The sequence below is a fragment of the Engraulis encrasicolus genome, chromosome 16, assembly GCF_034702125.1.
Source record: "Engraulis encrasicolus isolate BLACKSEA-1 chromosome 16, IST_EnEncr_1.0, whole genome shotgun sequence".
NCBI classification, from domain to species: domain Eukaryota; kingdom Metazoa; phylum Chordata; class Actinopteri; order Clupeiformes; family Engraulidae; genus Engraulis; species Engraulis encrasicolus.
The window spans coordinates 6172501-6195727 of NC_085872.1; the positions used below are offsets into that span (position 1 = coordinate 6172501).

At 44.1% G+C, this 23227-nt stretch overlaps 1 protein-coding gene across 1 annotated transcript in view; it reads left to right on the forward strand.

Annotated features, from left to right (window-relative positions):
• The first annotated feature begins 859 nt into the window (after nt 1–859).
• Nucleotides 860–23227, forward strand: part of LOC134465031 (high affinity choline transporter 1-like) — a 46012-nt gene continuing 23644 nt past the window's right edge. Inside the window, exon 1 of the mRNA XM_063218424.1 lies at nt 860–948. The gene's annotated coding sequence lies outside the window, so the exon portion shown is untranslated. The remainder of the gene's footprint in view (nt 949–23227) is intronic.

Here is a 23227-nt window from a genome sequence, read left to right on the forward strand (position 1 = left end):
GCACTGGTTGAGTACTCTCCCCACCAATCTGGTGGGCCGGGAGTCAAACCAGCAACCTTTGGGTTACAAGTCTGACTTCCTAACTGCTTACCCATGCCATGACTGCCATGAGAATCTGCAATGTAAATAGTCAAGAAAATAATTAAAAACGCACTGAATGAGAATGTATCCAAAGTTTGGCACACTTGTATCTCTCAGTAAACTTGTAGCTTGGAATACCAAGAACAATAGGCCTACCCTACCTGAAGTCCTCGTTTTCTAACCTTAATGGCACACCTGGGCTATCTATTTTCACGTTTATCACTAGGTAACACCATGTTCTTGGAATACCCCCCCAACCAAATGTTTTTGGTTTGGCTACAAATCACCTGCAATTACGCAACTTTGTCTGGGAAGGGCGCCAGTGCTTTGATAATGTCTGCTGATTATCATCGGATTCGGAGCTTTGTAAACATTCTGTCGGCATACAAGTCGAAACTGGCATCACTGGAACATGCTTTTCTGCTTAGCTGTAGCCTACTACATCTACCAGGCTACTACTACTAGGCCCTCTACTACTACTACTACTACTACTACTACTACTACAAATAATAATAATAATAATAATAATAATAATAATAATAATAATAATAATAATAATAATAATAATAATAATAATAATAATAATAACAATAACAACAATAATAATAATAATAATAATAATAATAGCAAAACCAATGTTGATAACATTTAGAATAAGAACTTAACAACATGATCAGGAATATTGTTGCACAATCGATAAAGACCACGTCAATCAAAATAGAACACGTCATAAAGCCACTGAGTCAGACACCTGTCACGGATTGAGTTTTTTGGGCACACTCGTGGTTGGCAGGGTGTCCGAACACCGGAGATCACACCTTCCGGTTCCCGGAGGACGCCCCAACCAACGGGGTCAGCCATTCTCAGGTAGGCCCACGTCTCTGTCAGTATAAATTATTTTCCTTCTTGTTAGCTTCATTGTTGCAACCCAGCTGAAGTTATTATAGGCCTAATCGCAGCGCGCGTTTGCCTGGTTCCAAATGTTGGAGGAGAGAGTACGCCTAGGCTAGGCCTAAAACTGGCTATGCAAAATATTTATTTCAATTTTAGGCTATGCATTATTAGCATTATTAGGCTATGACAAAACAGTAATTGTTCTGCCTCGGGATATGCGGCAATGTCAAAAACTGACCGCAATCTTCCTTCCTCAAAATTATTCTGGCGAAAAAAAGTTTGTAATTTTCCACAGCTGTCTGGAGTGGTTGCTGGGGATAGTGAAAACACAAGTCTTGTCTGTTGAAAGGTGGCATGGTAGGTCTTGGTTTCGTCGGTGTTTTGCTCATTAGTAATGGGGAAACAATAGCACAGGCCTATGGCCTGGCTTTCTCTGGTTGTCAAAGGAGAATATAATTTTAGTGTAGTAAAAAAAAAAAACTCTCGACCATGCCGTTAACAAATTGTTGCTATAAAAAAATTGTAGGCTATAAAATCATTCTATTCCTCTACAAGGCTATTGTAGATTGACTATAGCTATTGTATTGGTTGACTAATTAATTTGAAATTACAAAATGGCTAAAACATCATGAATTTATTTACATAGCACCACAATATCTCACAATTATGAAGTGGACTCAAAGTGCTTGCACACACACATACACACACACACACACACATTCCCACACTGCACAATTGTGCAGTTCCAGCCCTTGAGTCCTTCATTCATAGTTGTTCTGGTTGTCATTTTGATAAGCATATGAGAGGGGCGGGGAAACAGTTGTGTCCGTAAATCTTAATGAAACTTAAGGTGACTCTTTCAGAAGCGGAACAATGAGAGATGAGGGTAAGAGATTGATGATGAGTGGAACTCACGTGGCATTGAGAGTGAACAGCTGTTGGCAGGCTGATAGGGGAGTTTATCTCAGTGCAGCCTCAACCATGAGGCCTGTCACAGAAACGTGTCATGGGCTCTTGAGAGCAGAAGGAACTGTGCAACATGGTAGTGTTGTGGCACGCCATATTATCAAGTTCCACAACACCCTCTTTAACTCAACACACACACACACACACACACACACACACACACACACACACACACACACACACACACACACACACACACACACACACACACACACACACACACACACGTGCGAGCACAGAAGCCTGGGCCTTGACAGATCCATTTCAGTTTCCTCTGTTGTTGCTTTGAGCTGAGGAGAAGGCTCTTCATACAGCGCTTAACTTGACCATGACTAGATATTGAACTATATTGGAAATTGTTGACTCCAGCCAATGACTTTCCCATCTATGGTTAGACTCTGAGGTCAGCTGACAGCCTTTTTAACATCCACTGTGTTTTTTTAAGACCTTCAAACTGTTCCCTATGCAAAACATACAAGTATTTTTGCACTGTTGTCACTTGTGTTTTTGTTGTGAGGTGAACACTCCTTGGCTCTCCACTAGAAACTATAGGCCTACCTGTTTTACTCATTTTCATTTCACCCATTCCTCTCTAATTTGCTGGCCAAATAGCTCAGAGGGTGTTTTAGGCTTAGCTTGCATGTGTGAGTAGTTCTAGTTGTACATTGATATTGTTTCCATGTGCATTCAGAAAATACAGCACCTTGAAAAGGCTCTTTTTTGGTGGCTGTTTAAAAACATTTGAGTTTTTGAACACTATCTAGATGTGTGTTCATATGGTTATCATTCCTGTAAATATTTTGTTACTTGTATAGTGCATTCTAATTCCTGTATTGGTGCCGAGTTGTTTATAGTGGTTCCCATATATCATGATGCAAACTTATGTAATGTCCCTGAGAGCTGCTATGATCACAATGATCTCTTCTTTTTGCCCTTCAGATGAGGTGTTGTTGCACTCCACAGAGGGTTTGAACAGCCAGTTCTCTCAAGTGGACAGTTGGCATGCCAGACCGCTGCTCGGTGTATTTAAAAGGACTCGCTAGTGAGGAGCGTGGACCAATATAGGTCAGACTGGCATAGTATCAGTGGTGTCTGGCCTGTAGCCCTTTGCCACAGTTGTGCCATCAGCAAGCAAGCTGAGCTAATACTGTCCTGGATTTGTCCAGTAATTACAGATTTTACTATTTGATCCTGTTTCCTGGAACAAGCGTTTTTATTATTACCTCCGCCAAGGAGGTTATGTATTCGGTCGCGTTGGTTTGTCTGTCCGTTTGTTTGTTTGTCTGTCTGTTAGCAGGATGGCTCAAAAAGTTATTAACTTAATGGGATGAAACTTTGTGGAGTTGTTGGAAATGACAAAAGGAATGGGTGATTACATTTTGGGGGTGATCCGGATCATCTAACTCGACAAAAAAAAATGCAGTACAAGACTTTGAAAAAGATAGGGTGTAACATAGTCAAATGTTCTATCAAACAGCTTCCTTGGCGGAGGTCTGTGCTCTTTGATTGCATTTCTAGTTTTTCTTTGTATTTACTCAGTTACTTAGTTACTTCACCTACCAGTGAAACAGAAAGAGACTGATAGGGAACGTAAAAAAGGCGCTGTCAGTAAAACAGCATGGGAAGTCTGATTTGTGAAAACCTCAGTCCTGTGTTTTTTTTTGTTGTTTTTTTTTCTTAGGGAAGTGTTTGTGGTTTTAAAAAAAAATGCAACCTTAGTATTACTTGGCTTACTGGCAAATAGTTTTTTTCCATGAAGGATCTACGCAGGTGTGGTTTCATATGTTTACAGTGTTGGTGGCATCGATGAGTGCATTAACATGTTGAGACAGGCTTTGTGACATGACTAAGACCTTTCTTCCTGCCTCAAAGTTTTTTTTTTTTTAAATTGCGCAAGACATAAGACATAAACCTAGTTTCAGAGGTGCTGTCTGCTGCTCTCTTACAGGAACAACTCAATGTTTTAACATAAACAAACGAACAAACAAACAAACAAATAAATAAATGCGTAAAGTGACAGGAAAGCGAGGAAGACCTTGTATGTCAGTCAAGCCATTATTTGTATTTTAAACAAACCCTAAACAGTGAAGTGCAGTGTCATGCACATGCACATGCACATGCACATGCACATGCACATGCACATGCACATGCACATGCAACGGATGTCAGCTAGAAGTGTTCTGCGTTGAATATTGTGCTTATGGTGCATTCTTTTGAAACTCGGTTGTCGGAAACCCCGACCTCCGCCTTGGGAAAGTGCAAAAGAACGGGTACTCAACTCGGGGTTCCGAAACACAAATTCGCAGCACTTCGGTGTACTCCGAGTTCGTTAAACATTAGGGTTTTCGGACATTTGTACGGTATTGTCTCCAGCTGTTGCAATAGAACGCATTTAACAGATGTTGGGAGAACGAATTTGGGTCCACCGACGTCAACCGAGTTTCAAAAGAATGAGACATTAGATGACACACACACCAATCCATGGATGAGCAGCAGTGTGTTGCCTTTCCATTCACTTCTCATTGGATGAGATCATGTGTGCTGCCGTACTGAATTGTGGCCACGCTTACGTTGCGATGAATGTTGCACCTCTGTTTAAAAGTCGAGAAATGTTCTGCTGACGGATCGCACTGCACTTTGCATATGGCACATGTAGGCCTACTGCCTTGACCTCACTTCTGTCAAACACACCCACCATCGTTGCATGGGTGAATGCATGTGTGATCCCAGCCTTGGTAGACTGGATCTAACCCAGTGGTTCTCAACTTTTTTGAACAAATGCCTCCTGTAACTCATCATAAGCCTCCCAACGCCCCCTTGAGCTCATCAAGGAGTTCATCCCCCCCACCCCCCGTAGTATTATAAAATACAATACACTAATACCCCCCTATGTCAATTAAGCACCGCCCCATCTCAGCTGTATCCTTCTCAACCATGGAGGTAGTATAAGAACTGGAGAGAGTGAAGAAGTCCCGCCTCCAGTCATTTCAATGGGAAATGCTAGGCTAGTGAATTCAGCCAAAATTAACGAATTTTTCAGCTTCAAAGATGGAGACATTTCCGCCACCAGTTTACTCAGCCAATTACGTGCCACGTTAATGACTGACTTGCGATTGACCAGAAAGATATATGGAAGACGGGCATTGGATGCATGGAGGTGCCCAACCACACACCTGTATAGTGTGCCCAACACTACACTCGCGCACCCACCAATCGCATCCGCCCTCTTTGAGCGAAGTGGCGTCCGAAATGAGCAAATTTGTGAGAATTGCGGCGAGGAAGTGCTTTGCTAATCGGCAAAGCTAATCAACCAAATCCTGACCCCCTGTTCTCAACATCCACCAGGGCTCCCCAATGCCCCCTGGGAGGCTGTAGAGCCCCCGTTGAGAAAGACTTGCCCAGACTACGCACAGTGACCTCTTTTACACTGGTGCCATGTACCTGGATAGCAATGAGGTTTAGGGGTGTAAGACCAGGTTTAGGGGTGTAAGAGTGACGGATGCTAGAAGATCTTGGCGTGGAACATTAGTAAGCCTCCTGCCCAAAGTTTCATAGTGATACACTATTGACTTAAATATTTGTAGAAGACTGGCTTTTAGCTGACTTTGTAGCGTGTTCGCCTCCCACACCCGAGTTTGCTGTGAGGTTGCGTGTTGTGTCTGGACTGTGTGCTACACTGCTATCTGCGAAAGTTTGTCCTGTAGTTTTGTCCTGCATTTTGTCCTGTTTATCCTGTAGTTTTGTAGTTGTATGGAGGTGCATGTAGAGTGTGACAGAGGTGGTTTGTTCAAACATGAAATTTGACATGCCAATGCGAAAGACCTATAAAATAAAATTTACTCATTTCACGACTAAAATTCAATTTCACAGTGTACACATGGCGTTCATGGCTGTTAGAAATTGATTTGTTGAGATTATAATTAAACTATTGCGCCTTTTGCATGAACAAAGTCACATCTGCCTCTTCCTAAGAGCAAGACATTTGTAGTGGGCTAAAAGTTTTGGTAGAAACATCATTGTTGTATGAAGTAGAAATAGAAGTAGTCCTACAGATGTAAATACAACACTAGTAGTATGATATTACACAATTGAAACCATCTAATATCATACCACTAGTGTTATAATTACATATGTATGAGTCCTTCTACTTTTACTTTATATAACTCTGGGAAACAACATTGCATTGTAGACAACTCAAAATGAGAAATTGCCGACCTGGGGCAATGCTGCGAGAGTGCTTGGGAGAGTGACAAATGTCCAGACGAGAATGCATACAATGCAAAAAAAACTCTTTTGAAAAAAATGCTTTTGAAGTATGTGGAAGCAGTGTTAATTTCGTCAACCACGACGATGACGAACATATTTCGTCAACTCCCCTTTTTCCCTTGACGATGACGAGACGATGACGCACTAAAAATTGTCTCAAGCAAATCAAAATATGACGAAAATAAAAAAATATTTTCGTCAAGGAGACTAAGACGAGACGAAATTTACAAGCCATGGACGAATGGACATTAAAAATATATAATTATTTACAATTAATTCGTAATTTGTAATTGCAATATAGTCCTAAGTGTCTTGAACATAGGTGATTGCGCTCACGCTGTGTTGCCTCGCGTGTATCTGCTGGCAGCCAGTGCATGGCGCGGCTCAGTCAGTAGTTCTGTAGCCTAGTAGTTCAGCGAGTCCATTTTAGTTGAGTTTAGGTCCTAAAACATTCCCAGAGAAAGAGAAAAAATAGCCGACGTTGAGGGAAGTGTTCATTTTGAAACATGTTCAACAACCCTCTTGTCCATGACGAAGACATGTGTTTCTGCAGTAGGTAATGACAGTCACGCCAATCCTCCTCTGATACTGTCATTCTAAACCTCCTCGAGCTTCCACTATTCTCCTTTTCACTTAGGCTGTCTTTGCCCGGCGTTCGTTGTCTGTTCTTTTTTGTAATGTTTGCTATATTTGTTGTTTAACCATATGAGTAGGCAGTTCGCAAGAAAATCATGAAGGTCGGATTTGTGAATTTATTTAAATCAGTCACCGCGGGAGCGCGCGCCAGCAGGGGAAAGTTGGCCTGTCTATAGTAACAGAGGCACGGCTACTGTAGCCTAGTTTTGAAAAGAATCAATGGATGGGCGATCGCTAAGGAGTTTTAAACTGTTGAGATTTGAAACTTGTTCTCGCCGAGAGCAACGCTAGAAGACCCAAGGAAGTCGACAGCATGTCCGTGCGTCTTCAGCGTCTTCCTAAGGTCCAAAAACTCTTTCCAGGTCATGCTTATCGAGCCTCGACATCCCCGACAAACAAAACAGCATTAGTGTTTAAATGTTTGTATGTGCGTGTCCTTTCTATCGTCCAGTCTGCATACCCCTGCTTAACTATGTTTCCTGGGACTTTTGCAGGGCATACGAAGTGTGCTCGCGCAATCTATTTAAGCCCATTCACATGCCGCTCGGGTCATTATAGTTCTTTGCTCGCATTGCCAATTGAAAACAAAAACCGCTAACTTGCATAGTCTAACATCAGCAGTAGCCTATTTTATCTGACTCGTGGTCATCGGGAAGCCACTATCAGGGAGACTTCTTGAACTTCATGCAGACTAGGGATGTCTGGTCTTCCCACTGCCGGCAATTTGCAGGCTTTAAGTCCACGCGGTCAGGTGAAGAAGAGCATGTAGCTTCCTCCGTGATCAAACTCAAAATCAAATATAATATGCAGCAGCTTCTAATGCACGAGAGAGAGAGAGAGAGAGAGAGAGAGAGAGAGAGAGAGAGAGAGAGAGAGAGAGAGAGCGCAGCCTGCACCTGGATGTGTGTGTGTGTGTCAGAGCATGGCAACCCGACCGAAGCCCGACGGGCCGGGTCGGAACCCGACGGGCCGGGCCGGACTCGGACAAAAAAAATAGAATATCTGTCAGACTCGGGTCGGACTCGGGCTTGAACCAAACAGACATTGTGAAAATTGTAAGCAATCAGAGGAAACGTTTTCAGTTCATGCAAACGGCAGTTTTGTGATTAAAAAATAAGTAATTGAATATGCATAAATGAAAATGTTGGTAGGCTACTCGTGCGAGTGATTATTATTGGCTGTATGCACGCGCCAGTTACCAGTGGCAACATGGACGCTCACTCCCAGTCAGCCGAGCAGGAATGCCGAGTCAACTTGCTTTCTTAATAAGCGCCAAATACAGTTGTCAGTGAACGCGTGGTCTTTTGTTGTAGGCCTAGTGTAGGCCATGTTTTAGCATGCCTTCGGTGCTGTCTTAAATGTTGAACATAAAATGACGAAGTTTGTCACTGCATTGCTCGCCAAGGATTACATTTCCAGCAAGGGGTAGCAAGGAGCATAATATGGATTAAAGAAGACGCACACGCTACGTGGAGTTGCCTAAGGTAGGGGCGAAGAGGTTTCCTGTTACTACTTTGTCCGCTGTGACATTTCATGTCCTTCACGTAGGTTCTTAATTCTTGTCACTTTTACAGTAGCCTACAGTTGTAACTATGCGCGTGCAACCTTTCCTGATTTTATATTGACCGCATGGACATCAGGGGAAATGACATTCTCTTGGAGGGCCGAACAGGCTACTGTTCTTCGGGGTGAATTTATAGCCCATCCTTCTTAACGACAAGGAGTGGCATCTTCACCGGCTCGCGGGGATTTATTTGCACTAACAGTAACGTAACAAATGCGTCCATAGCCGCGCTGACTGCATCCAAACCGTATTCGTTAGTTTTCGCCTTTCTTATCCTCTCACGCCCCTCCCATGCATTTGATCACAGCACCCAACATCTCTGGTCTAACCGAAAGAAACATAAGGTGCGCTGTCACATGTATGCCTGTGTTTATACTTACTATGCGTGCGTAACTAAATTAGGCTACAGCAAATTGCCTCATCCTAGTTGCCTATTCTGGCTATTTATCACGTGCTATTTTGAGTATGAAGGAGGCCACATAGAAAATATTGCTTGCGCACAGGTTCTGTTGTTATTACAGTGGTCTCGGGCTTCGGACGGGTTCGGACACAAACATTTTAATTAGTCTCGGGCTCGGGTCGGGGTTGATCACTTTTCTGTCGGCTGAGGGCCGGGCTCGGACAGAAAAAACCGGCCCGAGCCACGCTCTAGTGTGTGTGTGTGTGTGTGTGTGATGCTCTTTTGCTCTATGATGTTGAAATGACTGATTTGGGTTTTGGTGGAAAATGACCAAGTAACAAGGTGAATATTTGCTGCAATAGGCTATATTAGTAATACCTAATGTAGCAACCCTGCTACTTTGGATTTTAACGCAGCACTATCTAGGGATGATTACTCACTTCAGCAGAGACCGGGGGTAATCTATGAAAGTGGACCACCTGGTTGAATGCGTGTTTAAGATATCGTACTCATGAGCCCCCACTCTGAATTACATCAGAGACCGTTACCTCGGTTATTTACACTAGGTTACACATACACAGGTTATCACAACATTAGAAAAGGGAAGGTGAAACGTCAAGGATAAAATATAAACAATAACCATTTATTTAAAATCCATTTTAAAATGGACAAACCCAGAGATACCTGATGCTGTCAACAGACAAACATCAAACCAGAAGAAGAAAATAAAAGAATACCCGGCCGGGGTTTAACAAAATAAACAGTTGTAAGGGCCCAGTTGGCGCGCGGGTGGAGCTCATTCGTAAATCCAGTTTCTTTACTCACGACCAGTTTCGTTCCTCGCATACCCACACAGCACTGACTGTAAACGTCCAGCGACGATCGTCCCCCTCGTTACCATCCACGTGTACACCACCAGAACATCTCCGTGACACCGGTAATCCTCTCTCAGGCGTCTCGAGATGATGATCCACTCAGCACCGAAACGAGAAGGCAGTCAGTCAGTTAGCCGCCGGCTTAGCATGTCCCAACCGGCAACCGCAGCAGCAGTTCTTTCCTCCGATTTGCGACAACAACGGTAGACTTAATTCAGTCCAACTACCGGGTTGACACAAGCATGTCTTGTCTCCGCTGGCCCTTACGGTAGACTCTATAAACTCATTCACGAAAATGAATAAAAGTCTGTTGTTCTCGAAACTCAGACCAACTCGCCAACGTCCCTTTTTTCCCTTCCCTTCCAGTCTCTCGTTCCCATGACAACCCTCTCCCAATCAAACACCAGGGATCGAGACGATCGCACAGTACAAGCATACAATATGAAAGCATACAATATGAAACATATGAAAGTCAGTAGAATAAATAACTATTATTAAGTCAAAACATACATGTTATTAATACTCACAAAATAGAATACATTTGGCAAATGTCAGGCGGGTTACCATTACATTAGAAATTATTAACTCTCATAACATCAAATATATACCATACAATGAACTAGGCATTCCCTAGAGTTCAGGTGTGCTACACTCTCCCCCTACCAAGAAAAGGTCATGTCCTCATGACACAGGCAATAGAGGGAACAATGTTAACCAAACCCAAAAAATACCAATACCCACAAGTCATACACCATTTACACTAAGCTACCATACTTTTAGCGGGGCCTAGGACCTATCCATGTAAATAAGGTACTAACATACCGTGTACCAGTGGGCGGGACAAAATCTGACCTATTCACTACAGGACAGAGGGACAGGGAGGTTACTGAGGTGGGCTGCCCTGGGGAGTCATATGCCAGCCTTACCGGTGCCCTTCTCACCCTCTGGGGTCTTGGGGCGTCATGGGAAGACCTCTGGTGGCATACTTGGTTCTCCGAGTCATCAGTCCTCAGCTCTCGTAGACCATCCGTTGGCTGCATTTCCTCTTCAGCACCGGGCAGAGGGGAGTCGTGACTTGAGTCAGTAGTGGGCACATCCTGAGCAGACGCGAGGCTGGGAGCAGAGTGACAGGGCGGGGAATCAGGGTAAGGCAAAGGGATGTCTGCACCAGAGGAGTTTGGTGACAGGTCAGGGGACTCAGCAGTGGGCACGTGCTGAGCAGACAGCAGACTGGGAACAGAGTGACTGTGCGGGGAATCAGGGTAAGGCAGAGGTATGTATGGACCAGAGGGGTTTGGTGACAGGACAGGGGCATCAGCAGTGGACACATTCTGAGCCAATGGCAGGCTGGGAGCAGAGTGACTGGGTAAGGAATGAGGTATGCCTGCACAAGGGGGGTTTGGTGGCAGGTATGAGGAGTTCCCATGGAGGATTGAACTAGCACGAACAGGGGAGGCAGCTTCTCGGTAAAGAGCAGGTGAGTGCGAACCAGACTGACTTGCCAGAGGATCTGAGTCATTGGACACTGCAGGCCAGTCTCTTTCAAAAATGAATGTAATGGGAACATCAGAGTCACCGTCATCTGTCTCTTGGCCCATGTGTGGATAGACTGGAGTATGAACATCCAGCTCCTCTCCTTCTGACTCAGACGTGGACGGTCCACTGGCCAAACTGCTCTCCACAATCTCAGGCACCAGTGCAGGCTTCCTTTTCAGCCGTCGGCTTGCCCTTTTCTTGGGCTCGCTCCTCTCAGCAGTGTCACTGGACTTCAGTTGTACGTCATGCCCGAGGGGTAGCAGCAGGTTGCGGTGAAGAACTTTGTCAGGGCCAACTCCACTCTCTGGTCTCAGCTTAAACACAGGTAAGTCTGGCATTTGACTCTGTACGATGTAGGGGGTCTGAGCACCAACGATCTGCTATCTTATGCTTCCCTTGTAGACCAACGTTTTTCAGTAAGACTCTGTCGCCAGGAGCAAGTGGACAGTATCCGGACTCTCTGGTCATATCTTTGCCTGTTTCCTTCATTTCTCTTTCCAGCCATGCCTTTCCGCAGTCCGATAAGCAGCTTGAAGGTCTCGTCTCATGTTGCCGACATACCTTGCATAAGACTTGGGGATGAAGTATCACTGGACACGCGAAGCATACATCAACTGGCAGCCGAGCCTCACGTCCAAACATCAAGAAGTAGGGACTGTAACCAGTGCTGTCATTCTTCGTACAGTTGTATGCATGGACAAGGTAGCTGATGTGCTGGCTCCATTTGCCTTTCTCTTCGGTGTCAGTGTGCCAAGCATATTGAGCAGTGTCCTGTTGAAACGCTCAGGCTGCGGGTCTCCTTGCGGGTGATATGGGGTGGTTCTTGACTTCCTCACTCCAAGCATGTTCAGCAGTTCATGGATGAGACGACTCTCAAAGTCTCTGCCCTGATCAGAGTGCACTCTGTTGGGTAGACCATAGTGGATGAAGAACTTCTCCCATAACACTTTGGCTACAGTTGAGGATTTCTGGTCTTTGGTGGGAAAAGCTTGTGCATACCGGGTGTAGTGATCAGTTACAACAAGCACGTTGCATATATTCTTTGAATCTGGCTCAAGAGACAGGAAGTCGATGCAGATAAGATCCATCGGCCCATCACTGCTGAGGTGGTGGAGTTCAGCAGCTCTGGCTGGTATGGTCTTTCGCTGGATGCATCTATCACAGTCCTTGCAGTGCTTCTCAATATCTGCCTTCAACCGGGGCCAGTAAAAATCTCTCTCGCACAAGCCCATATGTCTTCTCAAATCCTAAGTGCCCAGACTGATTGTGTAAAGACTGAAGCACTGTCTCTCTGAACTCGTGTGGGAGTAGCAACTGCTGACGGGGTGGGGCATTAGGGGGCTTTGACACTCTGTAGAGGACAGAGTTCTTCAATTCTAGCTTGTCCCATTCTTTCAGCAACAGTGGGATATCTGCATGCTTCTGTCTGTCAGCACAGTGGTAGTCTTTTTGAGAGACAGCTTTCCACACCTCCAATGCATGGGTCTGCACGCTGGGACCGTGCAAGATCAACTGTGCTCAACCGGGGGAGATTGTGTGTGGTCACAGCTGAGACATTGCAAAAGGCCTGCGGTACAGCTTGCTTGGGGGCTCCAAAGAGGTCTATGGCTCGATGAGGCTGAGAGTGTTTGGAACAGCAGGCATGGGACACTTGGCACACAGCTCTGACACCAGCCGATGAAATCTGACGACGTGACAGGGCATCCGCGTCTATATTCTCTTTCCCTGGTCGATACTTCAAGCTGAAGTCGTAAGTCGACAGTGCTGCCAGCCAGCGGTGTCCAGCTGCATCTAACTTAGCTGTAGTGAGGACATAGGTGAGTGGGTTGTTGTCAGTATGCACTTCAAACTTCACCCCATACAGGTAATCATGCAGCTTCTCGGTAACAGCCCATTTCAGTGCCAGGAACTCCAGCTTGTGAGTGGGGTAGTTCTTTTCAGACGGGGATAGACTCCTGCTCACAAAGGCAACTGGACGCAAGCCACCTCCTTGATCCTGGTACAGCACGCCTCCCAAACCTTCATGGCTGGCATCCACATGAAGGGTGTAGGGATACTGTGGGTCTGCAAACGCCAGGACAGGTGCTTCTGACAGGGTCTGCTTGAGCGTCTCAAAGGCTACTTCACACTCTGGACTCCATCTGGATCCGAACGGTTCTGAAGAGTGGAACATTTGCTGTGGCTCTTGGGTGGGCTTTGCCTGTGTCGCAACTTTGCCTTTTCTGGACTTTGTGCAGGGCACGCCAGCTGGCATGCAGCCCTTCAGCAGCTGGTTAAGTGGGTAGCAGATTCGTGAGTAGTCTTTCACAAAACGCCTGTAATACCCACTAAAACCAAGGAAAGAGCGGAGAGCCGAGATGTTGTTGGGGCGTGGCCAGGACCTCACAGCCTCCACTTTAGCAGGATCTGTGGAGACACCCTCCCTGGAAACAATGTGCCCCAGGTAGTTCACAGAGGTGCAGCAGAATTGGCATTTGTCCAGCGACAACTTCAGCCCCTCCTCTTTCAGTCTGTCTAGAACCTTCAGCAGCCGTTGCTCATGTTCTTCCAGTGTTCTCCCAAACACTATCAGATCGTCAAGGTAGACTAGGACTTCAAGCAGGTTCATGTCGCCCACCATTCTCTCCATGGCACGCTGAAAGGTTGCTGGAGCACCAGAGATTCCTTGGGGCATTCTTTCAAACTGGTAAAAACCAGCAGGACATATGAATGCAGTCTTTTCTTTATCAGCCTCACTCAAGGGTATCTGATAGTATCCACTCCTCAGGTCGAGCACGCTGAACCACTGGCTTCCACTCAGGCAGGCAAGTGCATCCTCAACTCTTGGCACTGTGTATTGGTCAGGGATAGTACGTCGATTCAAGGTCCTGTAATCCACACACATGCGTATGGTGCCATTTTTCTTTCTGACTACCACAATGGGGGATGCATAAGGACTTCTGAAAAGTGAGATGACGCGCTTGCTCTCCTTCTCCGTCTCATCACCCTCAGCAACGCCACCGATCGTCTCACAAAGACCCAGCCCACAGGTACAGGGGGGAAGACCGGCAAACGTGCAGAGAGTACGACAGGACACAGCTGATGTTTTCTGCTACAAGTGCGGGGAAGATGGCCATTTTCAACGGCAATGCCAGAATGCAGAGAACCTCAGGAAAGTTAACCAGCGCCTCATAAAGCTCAGACGGCCGACGGGAAACGCCCCAGGGACCCAGTAAGGGAACGAACTGGTGTCCCGGTGATGACACGTTCCACAAAGTGCAAACCGCTGCAAGGAGAGAAAGCTACACTACCAGCAGGCCTTGTTGGCCCTAGCTCAGTGGTATCTGTTCGAATTGAAAACATATACGCCAAAGCTAAATCCCGGACGAGCCCCCACGTGTAGCAACCCTGCTACTTTGGATTTTAACGCAGCACTATCTAGGGATGATTACTCACTTCAGCAGAGACCGGGGGTAATCTATGAAAGTGGACCACCTGGTTGAATGCGTGTTTAAGATATCGTACTCATGAGCCCCCACTCTGAATTATACATCAGAGACCGTTACTTCGGTTATTTACACTAGGTTACCTATACACAGATTATCACAACATTAGAAATGGAAGGTGAAACGTCAAGGATAAAATATAAACAATAACCATTTATTTAAAATCCATTTTAAAATGGACAAACCCAGAGATACCTGATGCTGTCAACAGACAAACATCAAACCAGAAGAAGAAAATAAAAGAATACCCGGCCGGGGTTTAACAAAATAAACAGTTCTAAGGGCCCAGTTGGCGCGCGGGTGGAGCTCATTCATAAATCCAGTTTCTTTACTCACGACCAGTTTCGTTCCTCGCATACCCACAGCCACTGACTGTAAACGTCCAGCGACGATCGCCCCCCTCGTTACCGTACACGAGTACACCACCAGAACATCTCCGTGACACCGGTAATCCTCTCTCAGGCGTCTCGAGATGATGATCCACTCAGCACCGAAACGAGAAGGCAGTCAGTCAGTTAGCCGCCGGCTAGCATGTCCCAACCGGCAACCGCAGCAGCAGTTCTTTCCTCCGATTTGCGACAACAACGGTAGACTTAATTCAGTCCAACTACCGGGTTGACACAAGCATGTCTTGTCTCCGCTGGCCCTTACGGTAGACTCTATAAACTCATTCACGAAAATGAATAAAAGTCTGTTGTTCTCGAAACTCAGACCAACTCGCCAACGTCCCTTTTTTCCCTTCCCTTCCAGTCTCTCGTTCCCATGACAACCCTCTCCCAATCAAACACCAGGGATCGAGACGATCGCACAGTACAAGCATACAATATGAAAGCATACAATATGAAACATATGAAAGTCAGTAGAATAAATAACTATTATTAAGTCAAAACATACATGTTATTAATACTCACAAAATAGAATACATTTGGCAAATGTCAGGCGGGTTACCATTACATTAGAAATTATTAACTCTCATAACATCAAATATATACCATACAATGAACTAGGCATTCCCTAGAGTTCAGGTGTGCTACACTAATATAATTGTAGGTTATTTATTTTACACCACAATATTGACTAAAATGACAAAAAATTGAAATGTTGACTAAATTTTGAAATATTGACTAAAATGACTAAAATTTGACTATGACTAAAATTGATTTTCGTCATTTTGACTAAGACTAAGACTAAATTGGGAAGGCAATGACTAAAATATGACTAAGACTAAAATTGATTTTCGTCATTGTGACTAAGACTAAGACTAAATCAAAAAAAGCTGACGAAATTAACACTGTGTGGAAGAACGGCATTGATGAGTGCTGGACCATTATTATTGGGTCAGATAATGCTTGTTTTGGCTCATTCCCAGACTCAGTAAAATGAAGTGGGACATGAGACCTCACCTTCCTGCATTATTCAAGCTCTCACCTCAAGACATTCCAGGCCACAGAAGTGGGAGTTCTACAACCATAGCAACCGTCGTGATTTAACTGACTTTAGCGAGATCTTTTAATATGAGCCAAAAGACCCAAAGTAATGATTATTTCTGCAGTGTGTTACATTTATGTTGATACAATATCACGCTATAACATGAAGATGTTCAAATGATTGTGTCTGCAACCACACACACACAGATATAAAGTTAAGATTATTTATTGACGTTTTAAAAAGTGGCTCCATGGGCGCCATCACTATCCTGATCACTATTTAAAGGTCGGAGTAGTGCGAGTTCCCTGCAGTTTCCTAGTAGGATGTCCCACTTTGACTGGCGTAGGATGTATATCCCACTAGCCTTGACGGGGTCTGCAATGCACCATTTGTCCCATAACTTGATTGTCAACTTGTTGTGACTTTACAAGTCTGCGGTTTGCCATTCTCAGTCAAGCATGCTGGAAATGACTGGGTGGAAATGGCAATAAAATGCTAATATGACAAACTGAATCCACAAAAAATTGGTGTCCAGTGTCAGGTCAGGTGATTCATGAAGAACTAGGTTATTGTTTTCCTGCAAAACTGCTAAGAGTAAATTCCCTTTATTAGAGCAAAACTTGCTGCATTCCAGACCCGATCCCAACTAGTGGGAGATGGGACTTTTCCCACCTCCTACTAGGAAAAACGCGCTGGAACGCCAGTCAAAGTGGGACCTCCTACTCCCGAACTGGAGGGACATCGCTGTGCTCCCACATCAACAGATTGAAGTCGGAGGATAATGGCGGCGCCCATGGGCCAGTTATTTAGAATGTCAATAAATAAGCGAAACTTAGGTGCTGTTTCCACGTATCAGGATATTTTTTTAGCAGGGTATTGTTTTCTCCTGCTAGGTGGAAACGCAACATGTGGATAAAAAAAATCCTCCATTGTAACAAATGCGTTTCAGACCCCTAAACAGGATATTTTTTTCTCCTGCTATTTTTTTCTCCTGCACCTGGATTTTTAAATAGCTGCTACGTGGAAACGGAAGGCCAAAACCAATGCAAAACCAATACAAGCAGGAGAAAAAAATATCCACATATAAAAATATCCAGCTACGTGGAAACGGCACCTTAATTTCTCTCGCGTGTTGGGACACTTGGTATTTTGTCAATAAAAACGAAATGCTGCCATTTTCAAAACATTCCATCCATGTACAAGATAGAGAAAGGATAGTTCATACTTTGTAGTTGTAGTAATATATCAGCTTTTCATAACATAATAGTTTTTAAAGCCAAGGAAAATTATTATTTTAAGGGAATACAATACAATACAATACAATATCTTTTATTTGTCATTGTGACAAGCACAACGAAATTGTGCATTCCTTGTTGAAGCAAAAATAAATAAAAATAAAAATAAAATAAAAATAAATTTAAATAAAAAATAAAAATGGAATAAAAAGAATGGTATGTATATTAAAAACTATGCTTTTGAAGCAAAATTCATTTCTGTGATGGCCGCTGCATAGAAACTGTTTTTCAGTCTGTTTGTCCCTCTCTTCGTGGACCTGAATCTCCTGTCCGATGGCAGCAATTCAAACAGACTGTGACCTGGGTGGGATGTGTCTCTCAGAATGCACTTGGCCCAAAGAGGGTGGAGTAATAAAGAGGCTTCGAAACCCGCCCACCCAATGCAAAAGTGTGTGCTCAAGTTGGGTCTCCTAAGGGGGCGTTGTCCCCTCCTTCTTCTTCTATTTTTGAGGTGTTTGCACAAGAAATGCGCTACCGCCATCTACAGTGCTAAGGGGACTCCCTTTATTCTCAACCTGAGGACTCCGAAGGTCTCCTAACCGAAGGTCTCCTAAAGGGGCGTTCACCCTACAGAAAGTGGATACCAGAAATGAACTGAAATGACTTATCTCTGTCTAGAGTATCTCTGCTTGGCCTTTTTTAGGCAGCGGGTGCTGTATAGGCCCTCCAAAGATGGAAGAGGGCAACCAATGATGTTCTCTGCAGCCTTTATGACCCCCTGGAGATCTTTCCTCTGTGCCACAGTGCAGCCTGGGAACCACACACAAAGACAGTGAGTGCATATTAATATGCGACCTTGCCTCCTCCACTTGCCTCCTCCACTCGCTTCTCGTCATGATGACATCACTGACAACAGCATTATATTTCAATATCTTGCAAAAGCTCAATTATAGAGTCTTTCTCGTTTGCAATTGGGAAGGTGAATGAAAAACAGTCCCTCAAAAGTTGTTGTGGCTAGGCTGACAGCTGGGAAACTTTATCGTTTTCTCCACGGAGGAGGGGCCAGGAGGCGGGGCGAGGAGACAAGCGCAAGTGGAGGAGGCAAGGTCGCATATTAAGACGCACTCAGTATGTCAACATGCTCTCCACTGAGCAGCGGTAGAAGGACACAAGCAGCTTCTGACAGATGTTGTTTTTCCTAAGTATTCTTATGAAATAAAGTCTTTGCTGTGCCTTCTTCACTAGCCCAGTGGTGTTGACACCCCAGGTCAAGTCCTCCCTGATGTGAACGCCCAGGAAACGGAAGTCTGACACCCTCTCCACACACAACCCCTCAATCATAAGTGGCTGGATGGCAGTCCTCTTCCTCCTGAAATCCACCATCAGCTCCTTGGTCTTGGCTGTGTTCAGGAGCAAGTTGTTATCTCTGCACCACCCCACCAGGCGCTCTACTTCATCTCTGTAGGCAGACTCATCCCCCTTTGAAATAAGTCCAACTACTGTGGTGTCATCAGCATATTGCACTATGGTGTTATTAGTGTAGACTGGGGAGCAGTATATGAAATATGTGGTCATTTAAAATCTAGCCTGGTCCTGACCATCCCATAATACTACCATTTCATTTCGTATTTATGGTCTGGAAGTTGTGTGATCTAACGCGATCGCGGGAAATTTGCACTCAATTACGGTTTGAAATGATTGGACAGCTCTCACCCAATCGCAGACAGTTACTCAACAACAACATAGCGCAGACCAGAGCCATTGGCGCAGACGTTTTCGTCATCGTCACGACAGTCCTCCCCCTTTCTCCCCCACGTGGGGCGCTTATTCGCTTATTGGCTGTTTTCTGATTAGATTAGATGCCTTTATTGTTCCCAAGGGGAAATCTGTGGGAGGGTGTTGCGAACAAAATCCCACCGCTCTGGACACTCCACAGAAGAGCCAGACTACCGTAGTGGAGCCCATCCATTGGCGGAAGTACGTAGGATGGCTCGCGAGGCTATTTAAAATCTGCCCTATGCAACAAATCTCAAAAATATTGGGACAGGATCCAGCCTGATCTCCAAAAATTCTGTGCTCCTGGACACGGATGTTAAGGACACGAAATCCGTGTCCAGGACCACGGATTTTGCCAAAATTCCGTGCTCCTGGACACGGAATTGTTTTCCGTGCTCCTGGACACGGAATTGTTTTCCGTGATGGGCACACGGAAGTGCTTTCTATAGGCTATTACCACAGCACTGTGTTAACTCTATCATTAGAAAATACATACCAAATGCTAATCCTAAACAAAATAATGCTATAGAAATTTAAGTTGTGCCCTGACCAAAACATTCCCTAACCTTAACCTGTCATTAAAGACATATTTTTGAGAAATACCTTTTCCAGTTGGTTGCTAGGCTATCAAACTCATATAATGAATGAAAGAAAACTAGCTGTGCCCAGACCAAAACAATGCCTAACCCTAACCTGTTTTTTGAGACAAAATATTTGAAATGAGAAAAATCCTGAGAAAACACAAGACTGTGGAAATAGCCTATAGAAAGCACTTCAAACAATTCCGTGTCCAGGAGCACGGAAAACAATTCCGTGTCCAGGAGCACGGAATTTTGGCAAAATCTGTGCTCCTGAACATGGATTTTGTGTCCTTAACATCCGTGTCCAGTAGCACAGAATTTTTGGAGATCATGTTGCAGCCAGCATCAATATAACTATGTAGCAGTTAGATAAAGAAAAAAAAGCAATGACATGATTTTAAAATGAATTACTGTATATTGAATGACATGAATAAAAGACCATTGCCGATCGGCTGTGTTATTCAGCAGCAAAGATGTTAAAGGACTTTTTTATTACATAAAAAGATTGATCAAAGATGAAAATTGCTGGTATACACTATATTACCAAAAGTATTCACCCTCCCATCCAAATGATCAGAATCAGGTGTCCTAATCACTTGTCCCGGCCAAAGGTGTTGAACGAAGCACCTATACATGTGGACGGTTTTTTTTAAACAAACATTTGTGAAAGAATGGGCCACTCTCGGGAGCTCAGTAAATGCCAGCATGGAACTGTCATAGGATGCCACCTGTGCAACAAACAAATTTCCTCACTCTTAGGTATTCCACACTCAACTGTCAGCCAGCATTATTATAAGAAATTTGAAGAGTTTGGGAACAACAACTACATAAACAACAGAAGTGTCCGAACAGTGTCCCAGTGCCCATTTCACACACTGGAATTGTTATTTGAACTATTTGGTGTTTTTGTCAAAGTAGCAGAAGGGCAATGGCACGTGAATGCTGTACTGCTAAGCTTTGGAAACAACTTCCACACGGTGTAAGCTTAGGCCTAAGAAAAATGCTACTATTGTTGGTAGTTTTAAATTCTGATTTAAGACAAAGCTTTCTTTTAACCTAAAGCTTTGAACTGACTGAATTTAATATTTTTTTTAATCTTTTTTTTTGTTTATGCGTCATTCTTCTCTCACATGCTGTTATTTTTATGAAGCACGTCATTGAACTGCTTCTGTGTATGAATGAAATGCGCTATACAAATAAACGTTAATATGTGTGTGTGCGCCTGTGAGAGAGGGTGAGAAAGTGAGTTTGTTGTTTAGTCTATGCAGCGTATCAGCTGTACTGCACTATTATCTGGCCCTTATCAGTTGGCACCCGTCAGTCTTTACTCCGTCGTCTCATGTTGAGGCAAAAGTCAAAAGCTGTAGACTAGTCTTCTTAGCCTTGAAAAGGGGGATTGATGCTGGTTGTGCTCACTTCCCCGTAATCCTAATTCGCAGTAAAGATAACAAGCGGCCACAGGGAGCCTGCAAGAATCTCAAGACAGCGTAAAACAATGGATGAGACGCAAGGCCTATGAAACGTTTTTTATTTTTATTTTCCTTTAATCACCTTGGTTTCCTGCCCACAAATGGCAGCAGCGGTCACCTTGATTGGCCTAATAATGACTGAGTTGTCGGCCTTGTTAGGGTGATTTATTAACTCAAATAGTTACATAGTCGCCTTTAAATTGTTTGAGATTACTTTCCAGAATTGACATATTAATAGGAATTTTGTTTTCATTCAAGTAGTTCAGTTAAATCTGTCAGTTCACACTGACTGGGGTCCAGTTATGGGTTTAGGACATGCGCCACAGATAACCACCTGAAGTCCACCCAGGAAGGCATGGTTAGGCAAAGATGTAGTCCCTGAAGGACCCCCAGCTTTAATGTTTCTGATGTTCTTACCACAGGCATTGTAGTGGGGAATCATTTGAAAGGGTTCTGTGTTTGTGTGGAGCGGATCTGGGAGGTCGGCACTCATTCAAGCCTCTGTTCTGTGATTTCCCATGCCATTGTTCCGCCACACAATAGCCATTTGAGAAAACCACACATACACAAACACGTATTCCTTGAACACCTGCCTGTGCTGCATGACTCTCAGGCCTGTGCAAAACATGTTGTGTATAAACTTTTGGCTCCTGGTGTAAAGTTCATACTTATAGGCTACATGTGGGAAAGCAGGGTAGAGTACACAAAAGTGGCAAAAGGCCTCTTTCTTTCTTTCTATTATTATCTATCTTTCTTTCTTTCTTTCTTTCTTTCCTTCTTTCTTTCTTTCTTTCTTTCTTTCTTTCTTTCTTTCTTTCTTTCTTTCTTCGTTATTATAACTGGTTCTGTTCCTGTCATTTGACAGGAGGAAACAATTATCCAACTAGGCAGCCCTGGGGAAGGGGACTAGGGGCTGCAAATGCACGAAAAACAACTTGGCTGTCCTGACTATTATGTGGGCCTCAACTGCTTCATGCTCTTGACTGCTTCCTTACTGGCATGCACCACATAGTGTGCCTTGGTGTGTGCTGCTTATGCTACTTGGAAAAGAGGTTTAATTTTTTAAATTATTGTTGTGATATTATCCACAAGAACACATTGATTGTCCATAGAGAAGATGAGATATTAGCTACTATCACATAGCCTAAAGGTATCTTACCCATTAGAGATAAAGGTATAATCTGTAGCAGTCTCATATGTTATTTTGTTTTGTAGAAAAAGGTTGAATAGAAAAAGAGGGTCATTTCACGTGAAATGGTGAGGGGCCGACCAACACGCATTTGAATACAACTTATTATGCGTTTTTACCAGGAAGAACCCTAGAACTGCATTTGCACAAATCTGGTACTGATGTTCAGAGAAAGTCATCTTAGAGATAATATGAGTTGAAGGTTGAAATGAGTAATAGAGTAGACTAGAGCAGAATAGAGCAGTAATAGCAGAGAGAGTAGAGAGAGAGAGGTTCCTTTGGCCCATTGTTTCCTGGTTCTATTATGCCCCCCCTTAGGCAGACCTAGGCAGACCTAAGGACTGTTCTATTCATTGTAGGAGCATTATGACACGCCCCTTTAGGCAGACCGGAACCTGGTCGTGTTAGGTGCCCATAGAAACCTATTATGTTGGCATATCTCTATTAAAGAATCTCTGGTTATAGCGTAGTAGCGATTACCCCACCTGGTGTGTTAAGTTACCTCAACTTAGCATTAGAATTGGTATTTTGGGTGGAGTAGGCCTACCTACCTATCTGCCAACTCTAGGCCGCACCCTTGAATCGTCTATGCTAAAATCACCTTGAAACGATCAGAGAGAATGGTGGCGGATCTTCCTTTAGACTATCTGGTCTGGTGTTGACTAAGTCAATTGAGGAGTTGTCATTACTTGGGAAATCAGTAGGCCTATTTTTGGATAACACAGGACTACTGCATGATTGAAGTCGCCCGTCAGTGTGGTAAAGAAATATGGTAGAATATGGTTTCCAGTGTCAGACATACTTCAATTATTTTTTTTAAATATATATATATATATAGCAGTAGCC